The sequence below is a fragment of the Bison bison genome, unplaced genomic scaffold (assembly GCF_000754665.1).
Source record: "Bison bison bison isolate TAMUID 2011002044 unplaced genomic scaffold, Bison_UMD1.0 scf7180017864068, whole genome shotgun sequence".
Taxonomy (NCBI): domain Eukaryota; kingdom Metazoa; phylum Chordata; class Mammalia; order Artiodactyla; family Bovidae; genus Bison; species Bison bison.
In genome coordinates this window covers 763,756-790,413 of record NW_011494640.1, presented here as the reverse complement: position 1 = coordinate 790,413, position 26,658 = coordinate 763,756, and positions in this window count along the sequence as shown.

Here is a 26,658-nt window from a genome sequence, read left to right as displayed (position 1 = left end):
ATAAACAAGTAACAAATAATTTCCAGACCATGTGGAAGACAGTGATTGGAGCTACTTTAGGTTGGGGTCCAAGAAAGCCTCCTGGGGAAGTTGGTGTTTGAGCTGAGACATGGTTTAGACACACCAGGCAACAGGTCCTGCGGGGCATGACTTGTCCGAGGCCTTGAAGGTGGCTCCTTGTGGAGCAGGTTTGGAAGCCACAGAGGAGGTATGCCCAGGCCCTGGGGAGCTCTCCTGAACACCCAAAATGGACAGAGTTCAGGGTCCTAGGGTGCTCTGTGCGGACCTGGCCCTGTCCTTTTGCCCAGAGTTGGGTCACTACTCCATCTGGTTCTCTTCCCCATGGGACTGAGAGTGTCACTCAGTGGAATCAACAGGGTTTCATGCATCCTGTATCCCCAGGGCCTGGCTCACAGGTGAACCTCCGCAGGTGGGGTTTTGAGTGGATCTGAGGTGAGGCAGGTGAGGGTGTGTTGCAGAGTATAAGCTTCCCAGGCTATCAAGCTGTGAGAGTCCTGGCAAAAATTGAGTTTATTTTACCTAAACAGAGGACTTGAGACCCAGGGTAGGGTGTGTGCCTGAGCTCATTCTGAGTGGGCCTCAGCATCCAGACTTCAACTCTGGTCTCCTGCTCCTGGTCCCACGGCCCTGTAATGGGAAATGTGGACTCAGGAAGCCTGATCTCAGAGACAGGAATGAGGTGACTCAGAGTTAGGGCTCCTGCTTCTCTTGGGAGCATGTGAGGATGTACTAGCTGCAAATGAAATAAAAATGAGGCTTTGCAGATGAAGTCTCAGGAGACCTACAAATAGAAAAGACCCATGCCCTGGGGTCAGAGCCAACTGGGGTCTCCTGGATGTCAGAGCTGGAGGAGCCCTAGACTCTGGCCCTGGCAATTTATTGTAGAGCAGAGAGCTGAGGTCAGAAAGGGTAAGTGATTGACCCTGACTACACAGATATTCGGGGGCAGAGGTGTGGTACACACTGGGCTTGCAGCCTGGCCTAGACTGTCAAGGTGAGAGGCTTTCAAGGGCCAAAACAGCCATGCATCCTTCTGCTGCTCTTCTGGGCTCCTGACATCTGTTCTCTCCAGTCCCCTTGCAGATGTTCTTTCAAAGAAGCTTGTTCTTTGGGGGATATTTTTTTACTTTCTGAAAACATTCTTAACAAGACATAATGTGAGGAGAGAGTGGAAGTGTCCTAACTTAGCATGGGACACTGGTCCCCCTGTGTGATAAATGCAGAGGCTGCAGAGGACAAGTGCTTAGGCCTGGGTTTCAGTCACCATCATAGTAAGCACTGGGGACAGTGTGTGAAGGGCTGGAGTAGGCTTAGATACATTTAAAGTAAAGGTTAGGTTCCTATCAAGAATTTTTTGACCCATCACGAATTTTGACCAGGTCAAAAATGGCTGTTCCAGCCCCTGACCTGAGCACTCTGTGTGAATAATTCCATCTAACATAGGTCATTAACCCCATCTGAAGGTTGAAAAAATGGAGACTTAGTGAGGTGACATCATTAGTCAGTAGAAAAGCTGGACCTCGAATCCAGCTATATATCTAACACGAGACATAACACTGTATCTATTTCTTAGGCTCAGGAGTCCAGGGATAGCTTTTGGTTGAGACAAACTAGGATCATCTCAAGGGTAAAATCAGGATCAGTTTCATGAATTGGATAGGGCTGCACTCAAATTCTGTATTTTAAGCTGTGGTTAGTGTAGGATGGTTGGAAGAGCTCAGTCAATGCAAGACCAAGTTTAAGGCTAAGATCAAGGTGACCTCTTGTGTTAGGATGGATACTTCTAAAGGGCAAGGTGAATAAATAGAGGCATGAACATAACTGCTTTCCCCATGAATAAAACATCCTGAAGACTGATGGCTTATCTTTAAAAGCCCTGTGAATTTTGCAATCCAGTCCGTGACTTAGTTGTATTTATGTTAATAAAAATGTTGCTGTCCAAATCTTTGAGTAATGCTTTCACCCTGGGGTGATGTTCCACGCCTGACATTCCACCAGCTGGAAAAGCAGAGATGTGGGGAATGGGTGACAATTTGAATGCAGGCTGGAGTTATAGTAGAAGTCATCAACCATTCTGGTTTGCCCCAGACTGAGGGATTTCCTGGGATGCAGGACCTGCTGTGCTAAAACTGAAGAAATTTCAGTTTATCAGCAAAGCAGGCTGAGTTAGTGATGGCAGTCAGAGTTAGGGTGAAACTAGAGTTGGCAAAACAGGCCTCTCAAGAGTGGGTAGGACGTAGTTGTTAAAAATGTGAGGTTTGCTGTAAGCAGGACTCAAGTGTCTTGTTCATCTTTCTTCTCAATTATCCACAAGTCTCTGAGTCTTAGGTTCTTCATCTTTATAGTGAAGACAAAATGGTCTTTTTTTCCTGTGATTATCATGAGACTTGCATGGTGAATGGTCAGTAAATGGCAGGGTCATTGCTTTGTACATCTTCAGGGTTCTCAACCCAGTGACGTGACCAAAATGTTTTTGGTCAATTTCCCTACCACCTATAGAGGGAAGTGGTCATAGTACTGTCTGGAAGTAAGGAATCAATTCCATTTGTGGTTCAGCTCTTCCACTAACTCAAGTCATTCTCCCTCTCTTGGCCTCTGCTCCCTCAACTGGACAATGAAGGGGGTGGATGGAACCATTGTCAAAGCACTTCTAGTTGGAATATTCTCTGAATCTGGGAGCTTGGAGGGCTATTGATGTTTCATGAGGTTCCCTATGAAGAAATTTTACAGGAAATATCTAATTAGTTTGACATTGATAACATGGCTATGTTGATTAGCCATCCATCAAACTATTACTGTATAAAATGGAAGGAGTGAAATATTTGCAAGGCAAAAGCACAGTAAGTCCTCAGCAGCTCCACCAGGTTGCTGGGGATACTTTTCCTCATATGGGGACAGGATTATATCTTGAACTATTACCCACTTCTTGTGTCTCCAAGCAGACATCTTAGAATGATGGATTTAGGGGTGCTAGAGTTCATGGAGGGGAGATAGTTTGCTCAAGGTCACATAGCAAACCCAAGGCTTCAGCTTTCTAGTCCAGTGACCTCTTTATTAAACCATATCACTTCTAAACAACTCTCCTAGTTCTAAACAACTCCTAAACAACTCTCTGCTCATGAAATGTACTGTTGACCTGAGATGATCTCTGAGGTTCATTTCCATCATGTTAGTAGTCTCTGTTTGGCATTGGGTAAGAGTCTAGGGCTTTATGGCTGCTGTCCATGGTTCTGAAGGAGACAAAGGGCCAGGACCTGCAACAGGATGTCTAAGGCCAAGGGGAAGAGGAGGCACTTCCTTTACCCTAAAATCACTCCCTCTCCTGGTCCACCCTACTAGATCACCATATCCCACCTTTGTATAACCTTGCTGCTGCTACTGCTGCTAACTTGCTTCAGTTGTGTCCGACTCTGTGCGACCCCATAGATGGCAGCCCACCAGGCTACCCCATCCCTGGGATTCTCCAGACAAGAACACTGCAGTGGGTTGCCATTTCCTTCTCCAATGCAAGAAAGTGAAAAGTGAAAGTGAAGTCGCTCAGTCGTGTCCGACTCTTTGTGATCCCATGGACTGCAGCCTTCCAGGCTCCTCTGTCCAAAGGATTTTCCAGGCAAGAGTACTGGAGTGGGGTGCCATTGCCTTCTCCTCATATAGCCTTAAGAGCCCCAAATGGCAGGCACATTTAGAAATAGGATAGAAGCATCACAATATGCTGGAGTTCCCAAAGTGTAGGGGCTTCCCTCACAGCTCAGTCAGTAAAGAATCTGCCTGCAATGATGGAGACCTGGGTTTGATTCCTGGGTCAGGAAGATCCTCTGGAGAAGGAAATGGCAACCCACTCCAGTATTCTTGCCTGGAGAATCCAGGGACAGAAGAGCCTGGCAGGCTATAGTCCATGGGGTTGCAAGAGTCGGACACTCAAAGGGTGGATGGGGAGGGCTCCTGGACCATGTGTACCTGGCTGTGTCTGTCCTAGGTTGGGGATAGTCTAGCATTAGGGGCACCACAGTTAGCTCTCTCTTATCTGTCTTAACATCTCCATGTGAACTCTGGCTGGAGAGGAGAGTTGGCTTCCCAAAGGAGTGGAGGGAACTAGATATGAATATGTGCTGGATAAACTAAGAAGAAGTAACATTCAGGGATGATGATCAGGTTATTATCTAAGATCTAGATGCATCCTCAGGACTGTGATGGGCAGCCTGGAAAATGGGGCATCTGGGTCATCAAAGGCAGGGAGAGCCAAATGGATCTGACTCACAGTTTGGAATCAGAACAAAGCAGAGAACAGACCAGCATCAGGGAAGATAGATGTGAAGAGGATGAAGGCTAAATGCCAGTTGTGTTTGATGATATCAATTACTCTTCTTTTCAATCCCATTCTCCATAGTCACTGACCACTTACCATGCCAGCCAGTTTATACGTGTGGTTTCTTTCAAGCATTTTAGCAACCAAAGAAAGAAAATGTCATCACCATTTAAAATTTAGGATATGGAACCTCAGAGATGAAGGGATTTGCCAAGGCCTCTCAGCTAGGGGGTGAAGGACTTGAGATCAGAAATTAGCTATCTCTGCCTGTAAAGTCCACACTCATACACCACACCCCTCCCCCACCTAGCAGCACAATTAAAACAAAACAAAACAAAAGGGCTGGCCTTGTCAACAGAATGAATTCTGGTCATTGAAAAAGGGGGTGGGGCACAGATCCCTCTGTGCTGTTGAACTTCAGCCAGCGGCAGGCAAATTGGCATGACCTGGCAGCAAATTCCTGGGAGGAAGGGTAATACGTGCTAGCTGGCATCTCATGGCTGGCAGTAGCCTTCAGAAGCTGTATGGAGAAAGATGTGGTGTAGCCACTGGTCAGCAACGAAAATTGTCCTTCAGGTCATCCTTGACTTTGGGCCAGGAGTCATGAACACTGGCTTACCCACCATATGTGTCTGAGACAATGGGCATCTTCTCCTTCTTGAGATCATGTGATTCCTTGAAAAACAAAAGTCATTTGTTGACTATCTATTTCACTCATTCAACAAATGTCTATTAAGTGCCAATAGGGCGCTGGACATGGGCTACAACTGTGAATCCCACAAAGCCTGCAACGACAGAGATGGGCCAGCCAGACTCCCCGCCCCATCTGTGATTGTTGCTGTTTTCTGTCCCCATCTGAGAAGAGAGCTTCCTTTTCACATTCTAGCCCCTCCTCCTGCTCAGTTTCAAGCATGCTTTCCCCACCTCCTCATACACTGGTACTATTTCTTTTTATTTCCTGAGAGCTGGTAGAAAGGGGACAAAATGAATGGGGGACAAATCACAGAACCAATCAGGGAATGTCTTTTTGTTTATTTCCATAAGAAATAACCAGGTTAACTCAAATGAATCCAAGGCAGCCATTACCAAGGAATAAAAACAAGCCAGTTAGATTCATTTTCTTAGTCTAGGATTAATCTATTCATCAGCTTAGCTCATGGGGAGAAAAACATGCTTCTTCAATAGTTTTCAGCCTGAAAATAAATGCCTCATTAAGCCAAACATATTAACCTGAGAACAGTATTGATGTTGGATAGACTAATGAATGTCATTATAGGGAATACACATTAGTCCTCAGAGAGACCTGACCAGCCATTAGAAACCTCTGCAAATATGCTCAGCTATTGTACCAAAGATGTGGAATCATCACTGGAGAAAGGGAGATGGGGGGAGAGCGAGGACAAGCGAGACGGGAGGAGGGGGTGCTCCTGGAATCTTGGCTATCCCTCTGAAAGTTGTTGTCTGATTCAGGCATGCTGGTCACTTGATAAAGGGCATATGGGTTATGGAGGATCCTCATGTGATGTTGCTTTCTGCTAAACCCCAGGACAGAAGCTGGGTTTAGCCTCTGGATAAAAGGGAGGGCTGCAGGGGTTGTGGTCTGGGCCCCTAATCCCAGGTTCAGCCAGATTCTATTGAGACAAACCACATGCTTTTACATATGTCATGGAACAGACATATGTATGGAATTTACAAATGGAGCAACATCCATATGGAAGCTCCATGGACATCCAGTCAGCTACTTTTGTCCAGTATTGAATACATGGAAACTGAGAGGCATTAAGCAATATACCAAGGTCACCCAGTTATAAATGAGACTACTAGATTTTTTTTGCAGTTTTATTTTGATGGAATTGACACACATCACTGTATAAGTTTAAGGTATACAGTGAATGGTTGCACTTATTAGTACATGGACTGTGAAATGATTACCACAGTGAGTTTAGCTAGCATCCATCAACTCATATAGATACAATAAAAAGAGAAAGCAAAATAAGATTATTTTTCCCTTGTGATGAGAACCCTTAGAATCTATTCTCTTAGCTTTCTTGAATATCATACAGCACTGTTAACTGTATGCTGTATGTGAACTCATGCTGAATGTTATATCCCTAAGTACTGATGTCTTGGAACTGGGAGTTTATGCCTTTTGACCACTTTTCTCCGATTCCCATTCCCCCACCTTCTTACTCTGGTAACCACAAATCGGATCTCATTTTCTATGAGTTTGTTTTTTTTTCTTTGCTTCCACGTATAGGTGGGATCATATAGTACTCATCCTTCTCTGTCTTATTTCACTTAGCATATTGCCTTCTCAAGGTTCATCCATGTTGTTGCAAAGGGTAGGATTTCCTCATTTTTATGGCTGGATAATATTCCATTATATATATGATATACTGTATATTAACATAGTATATTAAGTATGCTGCTGAGTCACTTCAGTTGTGTCTGACTCTGTGCGACCCCACAGATGGCAGCCCATCAGGCTCCCCTGTCCCTGAGATTCTCCAGGCAAGAACACATTTCCTTCTCCAGTGCATGAAAGTGGAAAGTGAAAGTGAAGTTGCTCAGTTGTGTCCGACTCTTAGCGACCCCATGGACTGCAGCCCACCAGGCTCCTCCGTCCACTGGATTTTCCAGGCGAGAGTACTGGAGTGGGTTGCCATTGCCTTCTCCCATATTAAGTATAATAATTATAATATATCATATATTGATATAAATATAACATATAATATAGTATATTATATATGTATTCCATTATATATATATATAGAGAGAGAGATAGGTACACATCACGTTTTCTTTGTCCATTCATTTGTGGATGGACACTTACATTGTTTCCAAGTCTTGGCTATCGAAAACAATGCTGCTATAAACATGGAGGTACAGATATCTTTTCAAGTTAGTATTTTTGTGTACTTTGGATGTACTTCCAGAAGATCATATGGTAATTCTATTTTTAATATTTTGAAGATCCTCCATACTCACAACTGAGATTTGGACCCAGGTTGGCATCATTTAGGGTGGAGAGACCTTCTCATGGCCCTATTCTGATCCATTCTCCTGGGTGGGCCTGTCTTTAAAGCCCCTCCCCACTCCCATTCTCTGAGAATCTACAGAACCACACTTATAATTGGGTGGTCTCTATGTGTCTACATAAGAAGCAGCAAGGTGGAGAGAAAATTCTGACTCAGATACAGACCTGGCCCAGAGACTTACCAGCCACCAGCTCTTGGCCACGTTACTCTCTAAATCAGTTTCCCTATCAACAAAACAGAGTAATTCTTGCCCTCTGGCTTTTGTGGGACCTAGACGAACTGATAAAGAAAGGCTCCTGACACACAGGAGCTCTTGCTCTGCAAGGAGACCCTGGTCCATCCAGTCTGGATCTGGTACTTGGAAAGGTGCCCCCGTGGATGACTGGTAGAGAAGCAGAACTTCTTCTGAAACACCAGAGTCTTTCCTGGTCCACACCAACCCCTGAGAGCCTGCCATGATCCAAGTACTACGTGGAACACAGGGATGACATTTTTTCTGATTCCTGGATGTTCACAGCCTAGTGGGGAAGATGGGAAAATGGCAGCAAGGAGAATCAAGGGCCAAAGGAGGGGCAGGGAAGAGAGGGAAGCATCTGGGCACAAAGGGAAAACCATCGGAAGTGGCGCAGGAGTCAATCTGGGACACTGTGTGGGGAGGTGTCTTCTATGTGTATGCCCCTGTGGACAGGAGAGTGCTCAGTGTAAAGGGGGCTGGATGGCAAGAGGCCTGGTCCAAGGCTGAGGTGAGGGGAAAAAAAGGGACATTCAGATTTACAGTCTCCAACCTCCCCACACCTCTTGGGGCTTCCATACTCTAGTCTTCTACAAATTTATTAATGAGGAAGCGGACATTTGTTAAACATGTATCAGGACCCCCGAGTCTGCTTCACTACATTTATGATCTCATTTGATTCTTATACAAAAAATTAAGCCCCCGAGAACGGGTTATTGCTGTCTGCCTGCGTCAGAGAGGAGCACAGGCTCTTGGCGGCGGAGTGAGAGGATGAGGGTCCCTGGCCACACACTCCCCGCATGTCCGGCTCTCATGGCCCTGGTTTCCCCACTCACCACGGTACCCGTCACGTCGGCACGTCCTGCTGGATGGTGTCAGCTCTTCCTGTTGACCTTTGGCTGCTGTCTTCTCTTCCTCCCCAGTTAGGTTATATCCTGTAGGGAGGCATGAAGACTCATGGAGTTCTTGCCAGTTTTGCTGGCGGAGGCCCCACCATGTGTAAGCCTGGTTCTAAGAACCTAGGCAAGGCCGTATAGCATTTTCTCCTGTGATTTGAAGATGATGTCCCCCCTCCCACCCCCAATGACACACACACAGGGCATGCCAGCTGTTCACTCACCTGTATGAGGTGCCCTCTGCCAGCACCTGTTCTTTTATAAACTGTGCTCTGAATGTTGAGCTTGCAACTTAAGGTCAGACTGAGGGAATTCAGGCAATTTCAGTGACACACTATTTCTTTCCAATGTTATTACTTTTGCAATTTCTTTAGTGCTGGTACTCCCTGTGTGTGCTATGATGGCAGGGATCATGAACCTTGTGCACAATAGATATTTGTTGACTGACCAAATGAAGGCATGCCTGAAGGGAGACTTGGGCTCTAGCAACTATCTAGTTGCTGTCTCTTTAGACATGGGAGAAATCCTTCTGGTTCTTCAGGAGTAAAGATGATGGTGGAGGGAGAATTTGGAAGAAGCAAGGTTCTAGATGCAGTGTTGAAAGATGGCTGGGCACAACTTCTTTGGGATTACAGGGGTATATTGTATCAGTTAGCTACTGCTGCATAACAAGTGATCTCAAAACTTACTGGCTTAAAATAACAGGCATTTATTTAGCCTAGGAGTCTGTAGTTCTCCTGAGTGGTTCTGCCACTGTGGGTAGGGCTTGGCTGGTCTTGGATGGGTTATCGGGACAGTTGGTATGTTGGCTGGAGTCTGGGTGGTCTTGTATGGCCTCTGCTGGGATGGCTTATCTCTGCTCCTCATATCCTCATGACTTCTCTGGTGGCTCAGACAGTAAAGTGTCTGCCTACAATGCAGGAGACCAGGTTCAATCCCTGGAGAAGGCAGTGGCAACCCATTCCAGTACTCTTGCCTGGAAAATCCCATGGACGGAGGAGCCTGGTAGGCTGCAGTCCATGGGGTCGGGAAGAGTCAGACACGACTGAGAGACCTCACTTTCACTTTTCACATTCATGTATTGGAGAAGGAAATGGCAACCCACTCCAGTGTTCTTGCCTGGAGAATCCCAGGGGCGGTGGAGCCTGGTGGGCTGCCGTCTATGGGGTCACACAGAGTTGGACACGGCTGAAGTGACTTAGCAGCAGTAGCAGCAGGTTCAATCCCTGGGTCAGGAAGATCTCCGGAGAAGGAAATGGCAACCCACTCCAGTATTTTGCCTGGAAAATCCCATGGACGGAGGAGCCTGGTAGGCTACAGTCCATGGGGATTCGAAGAGTCAGACACGACTGAGTGACTTCACTTTCATTTTCATGTCCTCTTACCCTTCACTGGCTAGTCCAGAACTGTTCTCATAGTGAAGGCAGGTCGTGAAAAAGAAGGTGGAATCATGCAGTGTCTCAAAGTTTAAGCTCAGGAATGGCATTATGTTACTTCTGCAGCATTGTATTGGCCTAAACAAGTTATGAGACTAGCTCAAACCAAGAAGTGGGGATATAGAGTTTGCCTCTTGATGAGAAAATTTGCAAAGTTATGTTGTATAGGGCATGGATACAGGAAAAAATTGGGGAACTGTGGCCAAATTTGCAATTTCTCTACCATGAGTTTCAAAGCTCATCATTCAGACCTCTAGCTTCTCTTGTGAGGGGACAATTATAATAAAAATCAGGGTGGGGAATCAAGGAGATTTCATCCAGCTATCTATGACCAACCTGCATATCTCCTCATTCAAGAAGAATCAGCAGGAGTGTTGAGGAGTGGGGCTGTAGAACCCAAGGGTAGAACACCTCTAGAGAATGAGAACATTATCTTCAAAGATGGAAGAAGTAGGTGTTCTCAGTGTGGCCTGAAGGAAGGACTTTCCATCATTCAAAGCTGTGGAGAGGGAATGGGCTATCTTGCGAGGTGGTAAGCGCCCCATCCTTGGGGTATACAAAAAAACAGAGGGAAGTATAATAGTGAAATGCTTCCACTTTGGCATCAGACAGACCTAGTTTTGGTTTGCAGCTTGGGGGTTTTAGGGCAAATGACTTTAACTCTGTGAGTTTTCTCACTGATGGGATAATACTACTGCTTACCACATTGGGTTATCGTGAGGTTTGAGGAAGATAATACAGGGCCTGGCACATAGAAGTCCCCAGTGTCTGAGAGCTGATGGCAATACCACAGTTCCAGCTGTATTTTTTTGAGGACATTTTGGCATCAGATGAGGCCCTGGGCCCTTGTCCACTCCCAGAAATCAGAGTTTTTAGAAACCATATCCCTATTAGGAACTAATGGTAAAGAATCTCCCTGCCAATGCAGGAGACATAAGAGACTTGAGTTCGATCCCTGGGTTGGGAAGATCCCCTGGAGTAGGAAATGGCAACCCACTACAGAATTCTTGTCTGGGAAATCCCAAGGACAGAGGAGCCTGGCTGGCTACAGTCCACGAGGTGGCAGAGAGTTGAACATGACCGAGTGACTAAGCAGCGGTATTCAGGTCTTGGAATTAGGAGACTGTCCCCTTCCCCACCTCAGCCCTCTCCTGGCCTCTAGAAATGATCTTTGCTGGTTCAGATCTATTCCTGATTGACTGTGGTGTTGAAGTGGCATTTCTGGCCCCTCATCCCTCACTTTTGCCCCCGCACTTTTGAGTATGCTTGATGCTCAAATTGTGTACCTGTGTGTGCCTATGTGTGCACGTGTGCCTGTGTGTGTGTGTGTGTGGCCGTGGGAACCAGAGGCTGTTCTGAGAGGGCCCCTCCGTCCACCACACGGAACTGATTTGCTCTCTGATGTGTCTCTTTAATCATCCTTTCTGAGCTCAGATGAAGTTTAATTTTAGCTGAAAGAGAAATAATTGAGTCTTGTAAAACCCTGCTGTGAACGGCCCTCTAGGGCTGCCAACAGAGAGCCTGGTCTGGGGTTTTATCACTTCCTGGTCTTAGAGAAAGGCCCCTCCGTGAGCTATTGGCCACTTAGCACTTGTTAATGGGTCTAACTTCCACAGGCTCGGGATGTTTCCTTGAAATTGATCTTCCTGTAAAAAGTAGGCTTTGGAGACATGAAACAACCATCAGAGAGCCTTAAATAAATCACAGTTTATCAGGAGGCGAAAACAATGTGCTTGAAACATGTGCTCCAAGGGAAATGGGTAGGGCTTCGGGGCTTCTCGACAGGGAGGGCGAGGAGGGGGCCAGGTGCGGCTATTTCCAGGGGAACATCAAGTCCTGGCTCATTTTCTAGGCCATGTGATGTGGTGTTTCCTGGGTCTCCACCCCAGCTCTGCCCCCACTGGGGGGGAGGCGCCCGAGCCACTCTCCTCCCCTCTAGGGGGTGATGACTTTGCCTGGGAAGCTGGAGGAGGGGGTCACGCTCTTCTCTCCTCACCCCTTCCCTTTCTCTGCCCCTTCCCTCTTCTCATTTGCTGAAATGAGACCCTGGGAAAAGGGGGTGCAGGCATCCCTGTTCTCCAGGAACGTGGAGGTGTGGAGAGATCGCATAAGGGTGGGAGAACAGAGATTAGCCCTCCGCCCATCTTGTCCACCCCTCCCTCACAGAAGTGCGTCGGGAGTGGGCTCCATCCCTCTGGATGCTCAGTCAGCAGGTGTTGTCTGAGGGCAGCCCATGCCCAGCTCTGTGTGGGGCCAGAGGTTCAGGCGGGACGAGCCCTGGTCCCCTCCTCATCCTGTGCACAGTGAGGGCACGTCAGCCTCTGACCCGCACACCATCACCCCATCCCCTTGCCCCGCCCTGTGCTCCCTTAGCTCGTGTCACCACCTGCCTCTGGACACAGCTGCGTCTATTCCCGTTTCACCATCGAAGGTCAGCTTCACGAGGACAGGCCTTTCTCTGGCCCACTCAGAGCTGTGTCCCCAAGCCTGACGTGGCTCCTGGCGCATAGTGGAAACTCTGTTTTGTGAGTGAAGGTCATTGGACGGGCTCTAGTGGAGGAAACAGGAGGCACAGAGTTGCGGAGGTCACTTTCCTTGGTGTGTGAGGGTGCGTGCCCGGGGGACAGAGGTGGGACCACCTCAGCATCTGCTTCAATCACAAGAAAACATTCCTGTGTGTGGAGCACCTGGGTTCCAAACCAGGAAACTCCATCCTCTCTTGACCGTGGCCAACCCAGTTCCTGCCACTGCCACCAGGCCACTTGGCTGTGTACACCTCCCGCTTCAGAGATTCAGGTGGGACCCTCCTGAATCCCCTGGGACCCTCCTTCCTCCCTTGGGTGGAGGGAGGGCCCAGCGGGGGCATCTGTGCTGTGGGTCACTGACTTCCTTCCTGCTCTGCCCAGCCCGGGCTCAGCCTTCCCGGCGGTTGCCCCACTGGTGGCGTCGGGCGTTTTGCGTCCTTTGAAGTCTCAGTAGTAGAGGGGATAGGAGTCTTGGTCTGGCCGTCCTCAAGCCTCTCACAGAGGCCGCTCCTCTCTGAAACCCAGCAGTGCTCCGTGGAAAGGCTGCTCTTCCCCACAGTGGCACTCTCATGAGCCGTGTGCTTTTAAACCTCATGGATGACAACGGCTGCGAACAAGCGAGACACCTGCTAACAAGACTTAACAAGGGCAGCCTGAGTACCAGGGCCGGATCCAGCAGGCACCTGGTGGAGCTCAGGGGCACCAGGGCCCAGGACCCAGGTTTCAGGTTTGTCAGGAACGGAGGAGAAAGGCTGGTGCAGGAGCTGAGTCCGGTGGGTTGGGCTGGGGCTCAAGGCCACAGGGGCAGAGGATTCGAGAGACCCCGGGGGAGAGGCTCCCCTGCCTGGGCCCAGCACAGGGTGGGAGTGCAGCTTGGACGCGGCCGGAGAAGCCATCCGGGTCCCAGCCAGGGTCCAGGCTCAGGCACTGGGCCCTACAGACCAGGGTTCAAATCCCAGTGCTGCCGCTCGTGACCCTGAAATCACTTCTGAGTTTCATTTTCTTCATCTGCAAAAGAGAGATAATCGTCCTTTTAACAGGAGGCAGCAACAAAGGGCTAGACTAGGTTTCCTGGGGTCGAATCCTAGTTCTGCCACTTACCAGCCACGTGACCTGACGCGGTCTGTGTAACTTGTCTGGGCCTGGACTTCCCACCTGTAACTCGTGGAGGTAGTAGTGCCCGCCTGTAGGGTTGCTGTGCGGATTCCGTGAGTTACATACTTGACCAGCTTAGAAGAGGAGTCTGGCCTACAGTAAATGTTTGCAGGGGATTACTATTATTATTGTAATTTCTGCTCATAACTGTTTATGTCCATCCTCTGCGCAGAGCCCTCACTGGGTTCCCATCTTGCTTAGTGTAAAACCCATACTCTTTAAGTGGCCCTGGAAGGCTTCCTGCTCCCCACTCCTCTCCAGTCAGTGGTAGATCCCTGCCTCATACACTCTTCCCAGCCTGGAATTCTCTCCCACCATAGTTCATTCCTTAACTTTCTTCGGGTTTATATCAAGCGCTTTCTCATCCCCATCTCTGGCTCATGCCCTTTCCCATCGCTCTCTACCCACCTCCTGCTTTGTTTCTCTTCACAGAAGACGTCACTTTGCTGACAAAGGTCCAAATAGTCAAGGCTATGGTTTTCCCAGTGGTCATGTATGGATGTGAGAGTTGGACCATGAAGAAGGCTGAGCACTGAAGAATTTATGCTTTTTAACTGTCGTGCTGGAGAAGACTCTTGAGAGACCCTTGGACAGCAAGGAGATCAAACCAGTCCATCCTAAAGGAGAGCAGTCCTGAATATCCATTGGAAGGACTGATGCTGAGGCTGAAGCTCCAATACTTTGGCCACAGGATGCAAAGAGTGGACTCACTGGAAAAGACCCTGGTGGTGGGAAAGATCGAGGGCAGGAGGAGAAAGGGGCAACAGAGGATGAGATGATTAGATAGCGTCACCGACTCAATGGACATAAATTTGAGCAAACTCTAGGAGATAGTGAGGGACAGGGAAGCCTCACTGCGCTGCAGTCCATGGGCTCACAAAGAGTTGGACACAACTTAACGATTGAACAACAACAAATAGAGTTAATCTGACACTAATCTATATATTCATGTGCTCATTTATTGCTTATTCTCATTAAATACATGCTCTACAGGGCCAGAGGAATCCAGCCCCATGGAAGGAGAATGGAGAGGGGCAGATCCCCCCCTCCACCAAAAAATAAAAAAATAATCCCTCAAATTAGGGGTCCGTAAATGGCAGGAGGGGACAGATGGGGCAGGAGGGGGAGGAAACCTTAGGTGCCTACTTACTGTAGAGGAGACGGAGATCAAGAATCAGGAGACGAGAGGGCAGTTCCAGAGTGTCTGAGTGGGACTGGGAAAAACATGGGCTTTAGTGAGGGGCTGGTTCCCGGCTCTGTGGAAACCTCCCTGAGTCTCAGCTTCTGCCTCAGGAGGTGACAGTCCTCCCGCTGCAGGGTTGCTGTGGGATTGGACTCAATGTGCTCATGACACCCGGCCCGTGGGGGTTGAGATCACCTGGGGGACAGGGCGGGGGGCACTGCAGAAGGAGGGGGCCTCGTTTCAGGCGGTGCCCCACCAGCGTGGTCCTGGGGACTTGGGGCGGAGTGCCCCTTCCCTCACTGCCCCAAGGGTTCTGTGAGGCGAAAGGGCCCCATGGGAGGAGAGAGGAGAATCCTGGCATCTTGGAGGAGGCGGCGACTTGGAGGTGGTCCAGGCCCACCCTGATCTCATAGGAGAGGCAAGGAAACACGCACGTTTGTTCTCCCCATCCTCCGATCGTCCCCAGTCCTGGGGTGACCCAGGCACTGAGTCCCGCTTGGTTCCCACTGGCCCTTCAGACCCTTCCCTCCTCCTCCGTGTAACTGCCCTCGGCTCAGCCCTTTGCCTGCAGAGGCACCTGCTGCTGGGCGAGGAGGACCTTCTCAAACTCCGGAAAAGTGAGGAAAAAGGGAGGGTCCCTCGTGGGTGTGCCCCACATCCAAGTACACACCAGCTGGATCCCTCCCACCTTGAGGTTTGCCAGGACCACCCATTTCCTCCCACAGCTCTCTCCAGACCCCACCCCAGTTAGGTGACTTTCCCTGGGTCCTCTGGCCCCCTTTGGGGGTTGTCAGAATCAGACTGGCCATGCAGATGTGGAAGGCCAGGCTGCTCTGGCTGAACCCCTCAGCCCTGCTCCTGGGGCACAGAGACTGACCGGCCTTTGTCACACAGCTTGAAGGGCAGCTGTACAGGCAGGGCCTCAGAGGAGTGGCCTGAGCCCTGCTGGACATCCGACCAGGGAGGGGTGTTGGGAGGCAGGAGAGGGCTGGGTAGCAAGTGTGCAAGGGGCAGTGAGGAGAGAGGAAACCTTCCTCATGGCAGATGGTGGCCAGAATGGGGCACCCTGTGAAAGGGCCGCAGTGCTGGATAGGAAAGGTAGGGGCAGCAGTGTGGTGAGAGCTGGGTCCCCATCACTGCTGGAGGAGAGCAGACCCTTGCAGCTGGTGGCCAGGACCCAGGGCTCCCGCTGACAGGTATCTTCCCAGCCTGGGCCACATGGTGAATTCTAGAGTATGCCAGTGGCCGGACTCGAGCTGTTCATACACTTCCTTGTTTGTGCGTTCATGGGACAAGTGTTTACTGGCGTGACAAGTGTTCACTGACAAGTGTGTGCTGGGCATAGGGACATGGTGGTGAGCAAGATGGGCTCAGCCCTGCCCTGTGGAACTCACATGCTGGCTGAGAATGCAGGTGGAGATGAGCCAGTGACACATGCCTTGGTTTGCAGTTGATGGAGGGGAAGCTGAGGTCTGTAGGTGGAAAGGAGCTATTCTCCCCATTTGGAGATGAGGGAGTTGGGATTCGGAGAGGTTAGTAACTTGCCAGAAAGACACAGACAGTAAGTGGTGGAGCAGAAGCATGTCTGACAGCGTGATCCCTGAACCTGCACACTCACCCCGGTGTCCACCCGGGCGCTGCCTACAGGGAGTTTACAGGGGAGCCTGGGCTCTCCTGTCTTTGCTCTCTGGCTCTTACAGGGTCAGGGTGTGTGTGGGGTGCGTGGAGTCTGCACTAGGTCCCCCTCTGAGGCTGGCCATAGAGGTGGATCACATACCACCAGGGCCAGAGAGTAGCTCCCACTGGGACAGGGGATGGAGCTGAGGTTGGCAAGTCCAGGGACTTGCACACCCCTGTGTGGGTGCCAGCACCTGCCACCATGCATAGATGTGATGTTTGAGGGGGTTTTCATCCCTGACAGAGAATAATGGCATGCTATTAGGGGGTCCATCTGAATCCGTGGGAGATATGAGATCATCACTTATCAGAAGCAAGTGAGGCCCAGGCCTGGGAGACCTCATCCCACGACCAAGGCAGAGGGGCTAAATCTGGACAGGTCAGGAGCCAGCACCTGGCTATGACTTTGCTGCTCACCTTGTGGACCAGGTAATGCTGAGGCTGGTCTCAGCCTAACTGGATCTCAAGGGCTATAGACATGGAGATGTCCTCATGTCCTGCATCCAGGAGCTTCCACCAGCCACCCACTGACTCCTGTATCTCTAACCGTTTGCCCTCAGCTAGACCTGCACTTGCCTGTTTCCTCTGGATGATGCTGGCACCCCTGTGTGGATGCCAGCTCCTGCCACCCATGCTTAGGTGCGATGTTTGGGGGCTTTTCATCCCTGACAGAGGATAATGGCATGCTATTATGGGGTCCATTCGAATCCATGGGAGATATGAGATCATCACTTATCAGAAGCAAGTCCTTTGTATTTACCTCCTGCATTGAGTCTCTCCTTGAAGGTAATAAGTAGGGGAGGCACATTAAGGAAGGACCAGCTGCATGTTCTAGCGGGGAGAAGGGAGGTGTGATGTTTGAAAGGGCCTGGCTGCCAGGGCAGGATGTGCTGAGGAATAAATGAATAGGCTCCTCAGCTGCTCAGGCTGCTGCTTGCAGTGAAAAGCACCCCTCTCTCATCTCATCTCTGCATTTTCCTGTGAGAGATCTGGGAGTGGGGAGAGCTGGGGAGGGAGCCTTAGAGTCAGAATCAGGCTCACAGAGATACCCTTACTCCCCTGCTGTGCAACTTTGGGCAAGTTGTCTCCCCTCTCTGGGCCCCAGTTTCCTCATCTGTAGAGGCGATCAGCTTTTCCTTCACAAAGTAATTGCAGAATGATCCCTAAAAACTCACAAATGGGCCCTCAGAAGTGGAGGGGCAGTGAGGGTAATGGTCAGGAGCTGTGAACTAGAGTCAGTCACTTACACCTGTCAGTTCAGTTCAGTTCAGTCGCTCAGTCGTGTCCGACTCTTTGCGACCCCATGAATTGCAGCACACCAGGCCTCCCTGTCCATCACCATCTCCCAGAGTTCACTCAAACTCACGTCCATTGAGTCGGTGATGCCATCCAGCCATCTCATCCTCTGTCATCCCCTTTCCCTCCTGCCCCCAATCCCTCCCAGCATCAGTCTTTTCCAATGTGTCAACTCTTCGCATGAGGTGGCCAAAGTACTGGAGTTTCAGCTTTAGCATCCTTCCTTCCAAAGAACACCCAGGGCTGATCTCCTTTAGAATGGACTAGTTGGATCTCCTTGCAGTCCAAGGGACTCTCAAGAGTCTTCTCCAACACCACAGTTCAAAAGCGTCAATTCTTAGGCACTCAGCCTTCCTCACAGTCCAACTCTTGCATCCATACATGACCTGTAAGACTGAGCAAATTTATTACCTTTGCGGGCTCTCAGTTCCTTCAGCTATAAAATGGGGATGGTACTAGTCCTTGCCATAAAAAGTAGTTGTGAGAATTAATGACGTGATGCGCTCAGAGCCTGGCACACTGTAAGTCCCAACCAATGGTATTATTGGTATTATTATTGTTATTGTTATTATTTGTTGTTGTTCAGTCACTCAGTCATGTCTGACTTTTTGTGACCCCGTGGAATGTAGCATGCCAGCTTTCCCCATCCTTCACTATCTCCCAGAATTTGCTCAAACTCATGTTCATTGAGTTAATGATGCCATTCAACCATCTCATCCTCTGTTGCCCATTTCTCCTCCTGCCCTCAATCTTTCCCAGCATCAGGGTCTTTTCCAATGAGTTGACTCTGCATTATGTGGCCAAAGCATTGGAGCTTCAGCTTCAGCATCAGTCTTTTCAATGAATAATCAGGACTGATTTCCTTTAGGACTGACTGATTTGATCTCCTTGCTCTCCAAGGGACACTCAAGAGTCTTCTCCAGCACGACAGTTCAAAAGCATCAGTTCTTCAGCACTCAGTCTTTTTTATGGTCCATCCATACACGACTACTGGAAAAACCATAGCTTTGACTATTTGGACCTTTTTCAGCAAAGTGATGTCTCTGCTTTTTAATATGCTGTCTAGGTTTGTCATAGTTTTCTTCCAAGGAGTAAGCATCTTTTAATTTCATGGCTGCAGTCACTGTCCACAGTGATTTTGGAGTCCAAGGAAACAAAGTCTGTCACTGTTTCCATTTTCTCCCATCTATTTTTAATAAGTTAAAAATTGTTAATATAATGACCATAAGTAAAAGAATCTGAAACATTCATGCTTTCCATCAGCCCTGACACCCTATGTCTCTGCTACTTGGTTCCCAATCTGCTTTGCCCTCTCTGATGTGAGTATACATTTTGTGAATACTGCCCATATACATTTTCTTCCTTGGGAGCAATTAGGGGAGGAGGATGTGTTGCTTATGTTTGGGATTTGAACTATATTTTTCCAAAGAAACATTGTTATTCATAGTTATAAGTAGTAGAAGCTATTAGAGCTTTTGCTTTGACTAACCACAGTCTATAGAAGAGTTAATGAAACAATGTGTTCTGAGTTCCAAAATACTTTTGAAACACAACTTGTCGAAATCGTTGGAGAAAATCTAATATCCATCAGGTACCTATTGTGTGCTAGGTACTGTGTTAAATACATTGCATATGTTAATGTTTTTAATTTTTGCAGCAACCCAATGATATTGGTAGTGTTAAGAGAAGTGGTAGTGGTTTAGAGAAGTGATGCTCAGAGAGGCTGAGTTGTTTGCCAAAATTTCAAGACTATTAAGTGTTGGAACCCAAATCAGAACCCAGATCTTTCTGATACACTGTACCTGCATATAATATCACTACCTTCTGATACAGTTCCACCTGACAATGGAGCTTAAAAAGAAAAGAAAGGAAAAGAAAGCAAACAAGCAAACAAACTGGTTTTACTAGAACTGAGACTTCTGATACATACAGCCTCCTGATGGCAGTTAATAGAATTGTAAGCAAAGTGCATTATAAAAATACCTCTCTCTATTGAGAGATTGTAGTCTCATATAATAAATTAGCGTCCACCAGAAGACTCTAGAAAAGTTTCAGGGAGCAGATAAAACTTAAATTCAGCACCAAGGTTAAGAATTGAACAGACAATGGAGCAAGAAGTGTGTCCCAGACTAGGGAATGCCACATGTGAAGTCTGTTCAAGAGGCAGAGAGATTGGATGGGGAGAAGAAGGACATGAATTTCTAGCCTAGTTGAGCTATACAGAAAAGCTGCCAATTCAAGGGCAAGGAAGAGAAGTCAACATTTATTAAGCATCAGCCTTGTTATAGATACATTTCATAAGGACTTAATTTCTGCCTCTCCATCTTCCTGAGGTTATGTCTTCATCAGGGTGTTTTGCTTGTGTTCCTTATCTGTTTATCAGCAGGATTTTTATTGGGGTCATCTCTGTTCCACTTTCAGTTCATGGGTGAGGCAACACACACAGCTCAGAGATGGGCCACATGACCTGGGTTAAACCAATCCATTCAGACCATTCTCTGGCTACAGTAATTGGCCCAGGGATGGATCTATGACTAAACAAGAGCCGTCGTTTTACAATGAGCCTTTTACTGGGACTTCTGAGTATTAGACTCTTACTCTTTCCTCTGAACTTAAACTAGATTCTTCCCACTGAACTTGAGCCTGGAAGTCCATAGTCTGGAACTATTATTATCATCTCAAGTGTAGCCTAAGAATGAAGACAACATTCAGAGGAGAAATAGAAAGAGTTCTGATCTTAGGACATCATTGGAAGCCCCATCAAGTTATTCCTGACTCAACTCTAACCCTGCAAGTGTTGTATTACACCAGACATTGAATTAATTCTCACTCAGGTGGAAATAGTGTTTAGGGTGAGACTATAGGGGATGCCTCAGATCCTGACTGTTGAAGCCCACGAGGCATTCTGGGACCTGAAAGTCACCTGGCAGAGACCCTCTCTTGCTCCCCTTGCCTCTCTCTGCCTTTCTCCCTGGCTGAGTCTGCAGAACGACACATCTCTATTTCCCTTTGCGCGTCTTCTTCATTTCCTTTTCAGACTGGCCTCTCTGTTTACTTATGATCCAGGATGACCATACCTAAACAACAGGCAGACCCTTGGGCTGATGTGATTGGCTCTCCAAAGCTCTTTGACTTTATTCCTGTATTTCAAGCAGCATTCTAGGAGAAGTGATCTGATTTTCCAGCCTGGACAACTGTCTCCTCCAGGCCCGTTAAACTGTGGGGTTGGAGAAGACCCTTACCAGATTTGTGGGCTAACAAAGAGAAGAAAAGAAAAGAAAGTGAAGTCGCTCAGTTGTGTCCAACTCTTTGCGACCCCATGAACTGTAGCCTACAACGCTCCTTCATCCATGGGGTTTTCCAGGCAAGAGTACTGGAGTGGATTGCCATTTCCTTCTCCAGGAGATCTTCCCCTGGATCGAACCCAGGGATTGAACCCAGGTCTCCTGAATTGCAGGCAGACGCTTTACCATCTGAGCCACCAGGGAAGCCACCAGGGCGAACAAGGAGAGATGTGAGATAACTGGCTTTTCTACCCAGGTGGGAGTCACAGTGGCTATTTTACATGTGGGGAAACCAAGACTCAGGGGCAAAGTGACCTGCTAAAATCTCCTAGCTTGTGAATTCAGGGTTCGTACCTTGTTCTGTTAGACCCTGAGCTCCATGGTCTTTCCCCGATTGTTCCCCCTGGCCCCGCTCCCTGGACACCCAGCTCTCCTACAGCTGCTAGCCCCCATCTGTTCCTCTAGTCTGCTCACTTCTGCCAGGATGACTGGAGAAGGAGACAGGAAAGCTGACTTCCGGAGAAGAGAGGTAACTCAGGGGGCACAGATGAGAAGGCAGGCTCGTATTTACCCCTCTAGCACTTTCAGTGTCTGCAGCATTCCACCAGGGCAGGTGGGCCCTGGCTTCCCTTCCAGAGTCAGGCCTGGGAAGTCACAAATAAGAATTTAATTAAAATTACGTGACAGCTGTGTTTCACCCAAACAGCTGATGGCCTTGCATTTTTGCCTGAGTCCTGCAGTCCCACTGCAGAGATCTTCATCCAAAGCCTTTCAACCTCCACAAATCAGTTTTGATAACAAGCCCTCTTGTGATCGATGCAAAGTCCAAAGTGGGGCAGGCTTCCTGTAGACCCAGAGCCCTGGTGACGTTGGTTAAATAAGGACCTCTGGGGAGCAAGGATGGGCTCTCACACAGCATCTGCTGGCCATGAAGGTATCAACCTCTGGTTCTCTGAGATGATCTCTGACAATTACTTGATGGGATCAGTAGGATGATTCCAGGCAAACAATGGCCTGGAAGGATTTAGGAAGAGGGTCTGCAGTGCGGGTTGTGAAAAAAGTGAAATTGGAAGCTGCTCAGTCATGTCCGACTCTTTGTGACCCCATGGACTACACAGTCTTATCCAGGCAACAATACTGGAGCAGGCAGCCTTTCCCTTCTCCAGGGGACCTTCCCAACCCAGGGATGGAACCCAGGTCTCCCACATTGTAGGTGGATTCTTTTCCAGCTGAACCACAAGGGAAGCCCAAGAATACTGGAGTGGGTAGCCTATCCCTTCTCCAGAGGATCTTCCTGGCCCAGAAATCCAACTGGTGTCTCTCCTGCATTGCAGGCAGATTCTTTACCAACTGAGCTATCAGGGAAGCCCCTGTGGGCTGTACCTGGGGGGTACTGAAAACCGCATCCCCGCAGACAGAGATGGTGGGAGGGTAGAGATGTGTGTGGGTCCCTTTGTTACTCCCACAAGAGCCTTTTCAGGGTGTTTTTAGGACAGAAGGTGACCTTGGGGCAATGACCTAACCTTTCAGGTCCTCAGTTTTCCCAGCCAGAAGGCAGACCTGATGAACTCTCCTTCACCGGGGGTTGTGAGAGTCACAGGGGATGCTCTCAGCATGAGTTCTGGTACACAGTAGGTGCTCAAATAAGTAAGTGGCCTAGGTTGGGTGCCCAGATGACTTGATGAACTGAGTGGGGGTGGTGATGGGGAGCCCTGACTTCCAGCCCTCACGTGTCTCACTGTTGATCATCTGAGGATGCTCTGGGCAGGAGGGTGCTCTGGTTAGGAGGGTGGACCATAAGGTGGTCCAGATGTGGAAGAGCAAGGGGCTGGATGACATGCTGTTTCACAAGTTAGGCAGGAAGGGGTTTGGGGGGCAGCCCGAGGCATAGGGAATGAAAAAGCTGAACTTGACATTTTCAGACTCTGGTGACAAGAGATCATTGGATGGGCCAGGTCAGGTGTCCCAGCAATGGGTAGTAGGCAGATGCACCCTGCAGACAGGATCCTCTCCATCCATCGTGGGGGCCTGGGAACACCAGAGAATTGATGCCTAGGACCAGCCCTCAGTCGGCAATGGTTGGGACTGGAAGTAAATTCTCTAGTAGGGCAGCTCTGAGTTGTGTTCTGCATCATCTCCCAGACTGCCCTGACCCCAGGACTGAGACTCTGCCACTCACAGCATTCACTTGCTTAATATGTACCTCTTATGGGCTTCCTTCCCTTCTCTGTCTCACTTCCTCTTGATGCTTTCCTGGACCACCTTCTCAATTAAACACTCAACCTCAAAGCCTTGTTGCAGGGTCTGCTTCTGGGAAGCTAAGACGGTGGAGGGGGTGAGAGGGGGAGGAACTAGCTTCACAGGAGCAAGGCTGTGACCCAAGTCGTGGGGACCTCGGTACCAGGCAAGGGTCCAAGGTATGGATTTGGTTTCTGGAGGCAGGAGCCCATCATCCTTCCCAAAGGATGGTGATGATGATGGACATAAAGGTGCAGATAGCGGAAGGTATCATGGTGCCTCCTCCATCAGGCATTGCTCACATATAGATGGACTCATTCAGTCCTCCCAACAACCTTGTGCTGTGAGTTCTGTTATTGCCCCACTTTACAGAGGAGGAGACTGAGGCACCCGGAGTTTGCGTGGCCTGCCAAAGGGTGGAGGGGCAGTGGCCTGGCAGACTCAGGCCTTCATCTCCTTGGTTACCAGCTGCTTTAAAGACTCTGAAAGGCCCTGTGGCAGAGAATCAGGTAGTCTGCAGCTTTTCTCAAACATGTGTGACAAGGAATCCTCTGCTTGGAACACCTCTCTAGACTCTGCAACAGCTTTAGTACATGCTGTTAAGAGCTGCAAAGCTCCAGCTCTTAAGGGAACTTCTCCCTGTGGATGAAGAGATAGGCCACATCCCCCAAGGCTGGGGAGGAAGTGGTGGGGCCAGGAGGCCAGAAGGATGCAAGGCGATGGGCCAGTGAGACATGTTTGGAAATTGCCAGAGAACACAGTTTATTCTCATGCCAAGTTCTGTAGTGTTCTGAGAGTCCTCCTGCTTCTTAACATTTTCATGCTGCCATTTAGTCACTAAGTTGTGTCCAACTCTTTTGTGACTCCATGGACTGTAGCCCACCAGGCGCCTCTGTCCATGGGATTTCCCAGGCAAGAATACTGGAGTGGGTTGCCATTTCCTTCTCCAGGCGATCTTCCCCACCCAGGGATCAAACCCAGGTCTCCTGCATTGCAGGCACAGTCTTTACCGCTGAGCCACCAGGAAAGCCCAAAATTCAGTGTCCTGAATGAGATAAGAGATCCATGAGTAGATGTGAACTCTGGGTCCTGTTTTTAGCCTGGGGTCCTAACTCCCCTCTGGGGAGTGGTGAAGACTTGCTGGTAGAGGCTCAGTTGAAGATAGCTGCCCATTAACCCCTCCAGTTACTAATTCCACCTCCCCCAACCCCAAAACCTAGTAATGTGGGCAATTCTGAGCTTTAGACCAATCAGATTGGTGGCCACTTCTCACTGCAGACTGAGGGTGGGGACAGTGCAGCATAGCTGTGTATTTTGGGCTTTGTTTTACTTAGGGAATAGAAGGACAGAGAAACCCTTTGGACCAGATTCTGTCTCTTAGTTTCCTGAATTTCCTGTCTCATGATTAAAAAATTAACAAATTTGATCTGATCCTGGGAGGATGAATTATTTCTAATCTGAATAATTCCTAAATAAAATCTCTGGAGGGGTGGGGCTAGAAAAATGTCCAGAGAGGCTTCGTTTGTCTCTGTAGACTTTAATATTTAACTAGTTAATATTAATATCTATACACCAATATTCTATATTCAACATTAATATTAAACACACATATATACATATGCATGTTGTGTCAGACTCTCTGAGGCCCCATGAACTGTAGCCTGCCAGACTCCTCTGTCCATGGAATTCTCCAGGCAAGAATACTGGAGTAGGTAGCCATTTCCTCCTCCAGGGGTCTTCCCGACCCAGGGATCAAACTCACATCTCTTGCATCTACTGCACCGGCAGGTGGATTCTTTACCACTATTGCCACCTGTGAAGCCCATGCATATGCATGTATATATATAAATTCACAGTATCACGCGTGAGGGGTATTTATCATACAAAGTAATCCCACGCTTCTGCACTTTACAAAAGGATTTGCTAAAGGCTTCCTTGAAGTGCTATGCTCTCCAGGGATCAACAGAAAAGGATTTTCATTTTCAAACATTTTCTTTTCGTGCTCTGACGCAACCTTAAAAGTGTGTTCGATTTCTGTTTCAAGTTCTGTTCGATTCAACCAGTACTTTCTCAAGCTCCGATTAAGTGCTGGGCACTGTGCTTGGCGCTGTGTAGGAACAAAGATGAATAAGATCAATGTTCAAAGCGAGGTGGGCTTTGCAAATGCCCTCACAGCGGTAGCTCTTAGAGAATGTGCCTGGCCAGTTGTCATCAGGGACAACTCTGCAAAATCATTAGCATTGTCTGAATATCCCACCAGCAGTTGAGCCTGGAGAGCTGCCTCTGGTTTTCCAGGCTGATGGGGAGGCCAGGAAGATCTGCGATGGGAGGAGGGGAGAAACAGCAGTTCCTCTGCTCTCTTCCCCTAACACTGGCTTGTTACACTGGCTTTCTTATAAAAACAAAACAGGGCAATCTGTGGACACAATGTTTTGGAAGTACTACAAAAGAGAAAGCCTGTGATAGCAAGTCTGGGGTCATCCATCCCATTTGTGAACCTACTTGCACTTCTGATGTTGGGAGCTCATGAATCCTTGTGGCAGGTTGCAGTTATTTCTTTTCTGTAATCTATTTGCAACCCCCCCACCCCGACCCTTTGGAGAGTGAATTTGGGTCAATGAGCCTTGAGTGCATCTGAGACCAGTGGAGATGAGGATGTTGGGAACAGGATGAAATGTAATGGAACCTTCCTGGTTCCTAATCTTAGGGAAAAACAGTCCTTCATCCCTGAGTATACTATATCGTAAGCTTTTTGTAGATGCCACTTATCAGTTTCAGGATATTCCCTGCTATTCTCTAATCTGCAGAGAGTTTGTCAAATGCTTCCCCCATCACCTCTGTTGCTCTCCGTCTATTGAAATGATTATATGATTTTTTTTCTAGTTTATCAATACAGTGTAGTGCACTGATTGATGGTGGCTTTTGTTTGAATTAAAAAAAAATTGGTAAAATATATCGAACATAAAATGTCAGTGGCATTAAGTCTCAGTTTTTATTTGTCTGAGAAAGACTTTATTTTGCCTTCATTTTATTTATTTAATTTTAAAATTATGGTCAAAAACATAACAAATTTACCTTTTCAACAAAAGTATACAGTTCAGTAGTGTTAGGTATATTCAGATCATTTGTGTTCAGCAGATCTTCAGATTTTTTCATCTTGCAAAACTGAAACTCAATACCCATTGAACCCCATTTCTACTTCCTCCAAACTCTATATTTTAGATCCCACATTTAAATCATATAATATGGTATTTGTCTTTCTCTCTCTGATTTACTTCACTTAGTATGGTAATCTGTAGGTCCATTCATGTTGTTGTAAATGGCAAAATTCTTTTTTTATGGCTCCATAGTATTTGGTCAGTAGTATGGGG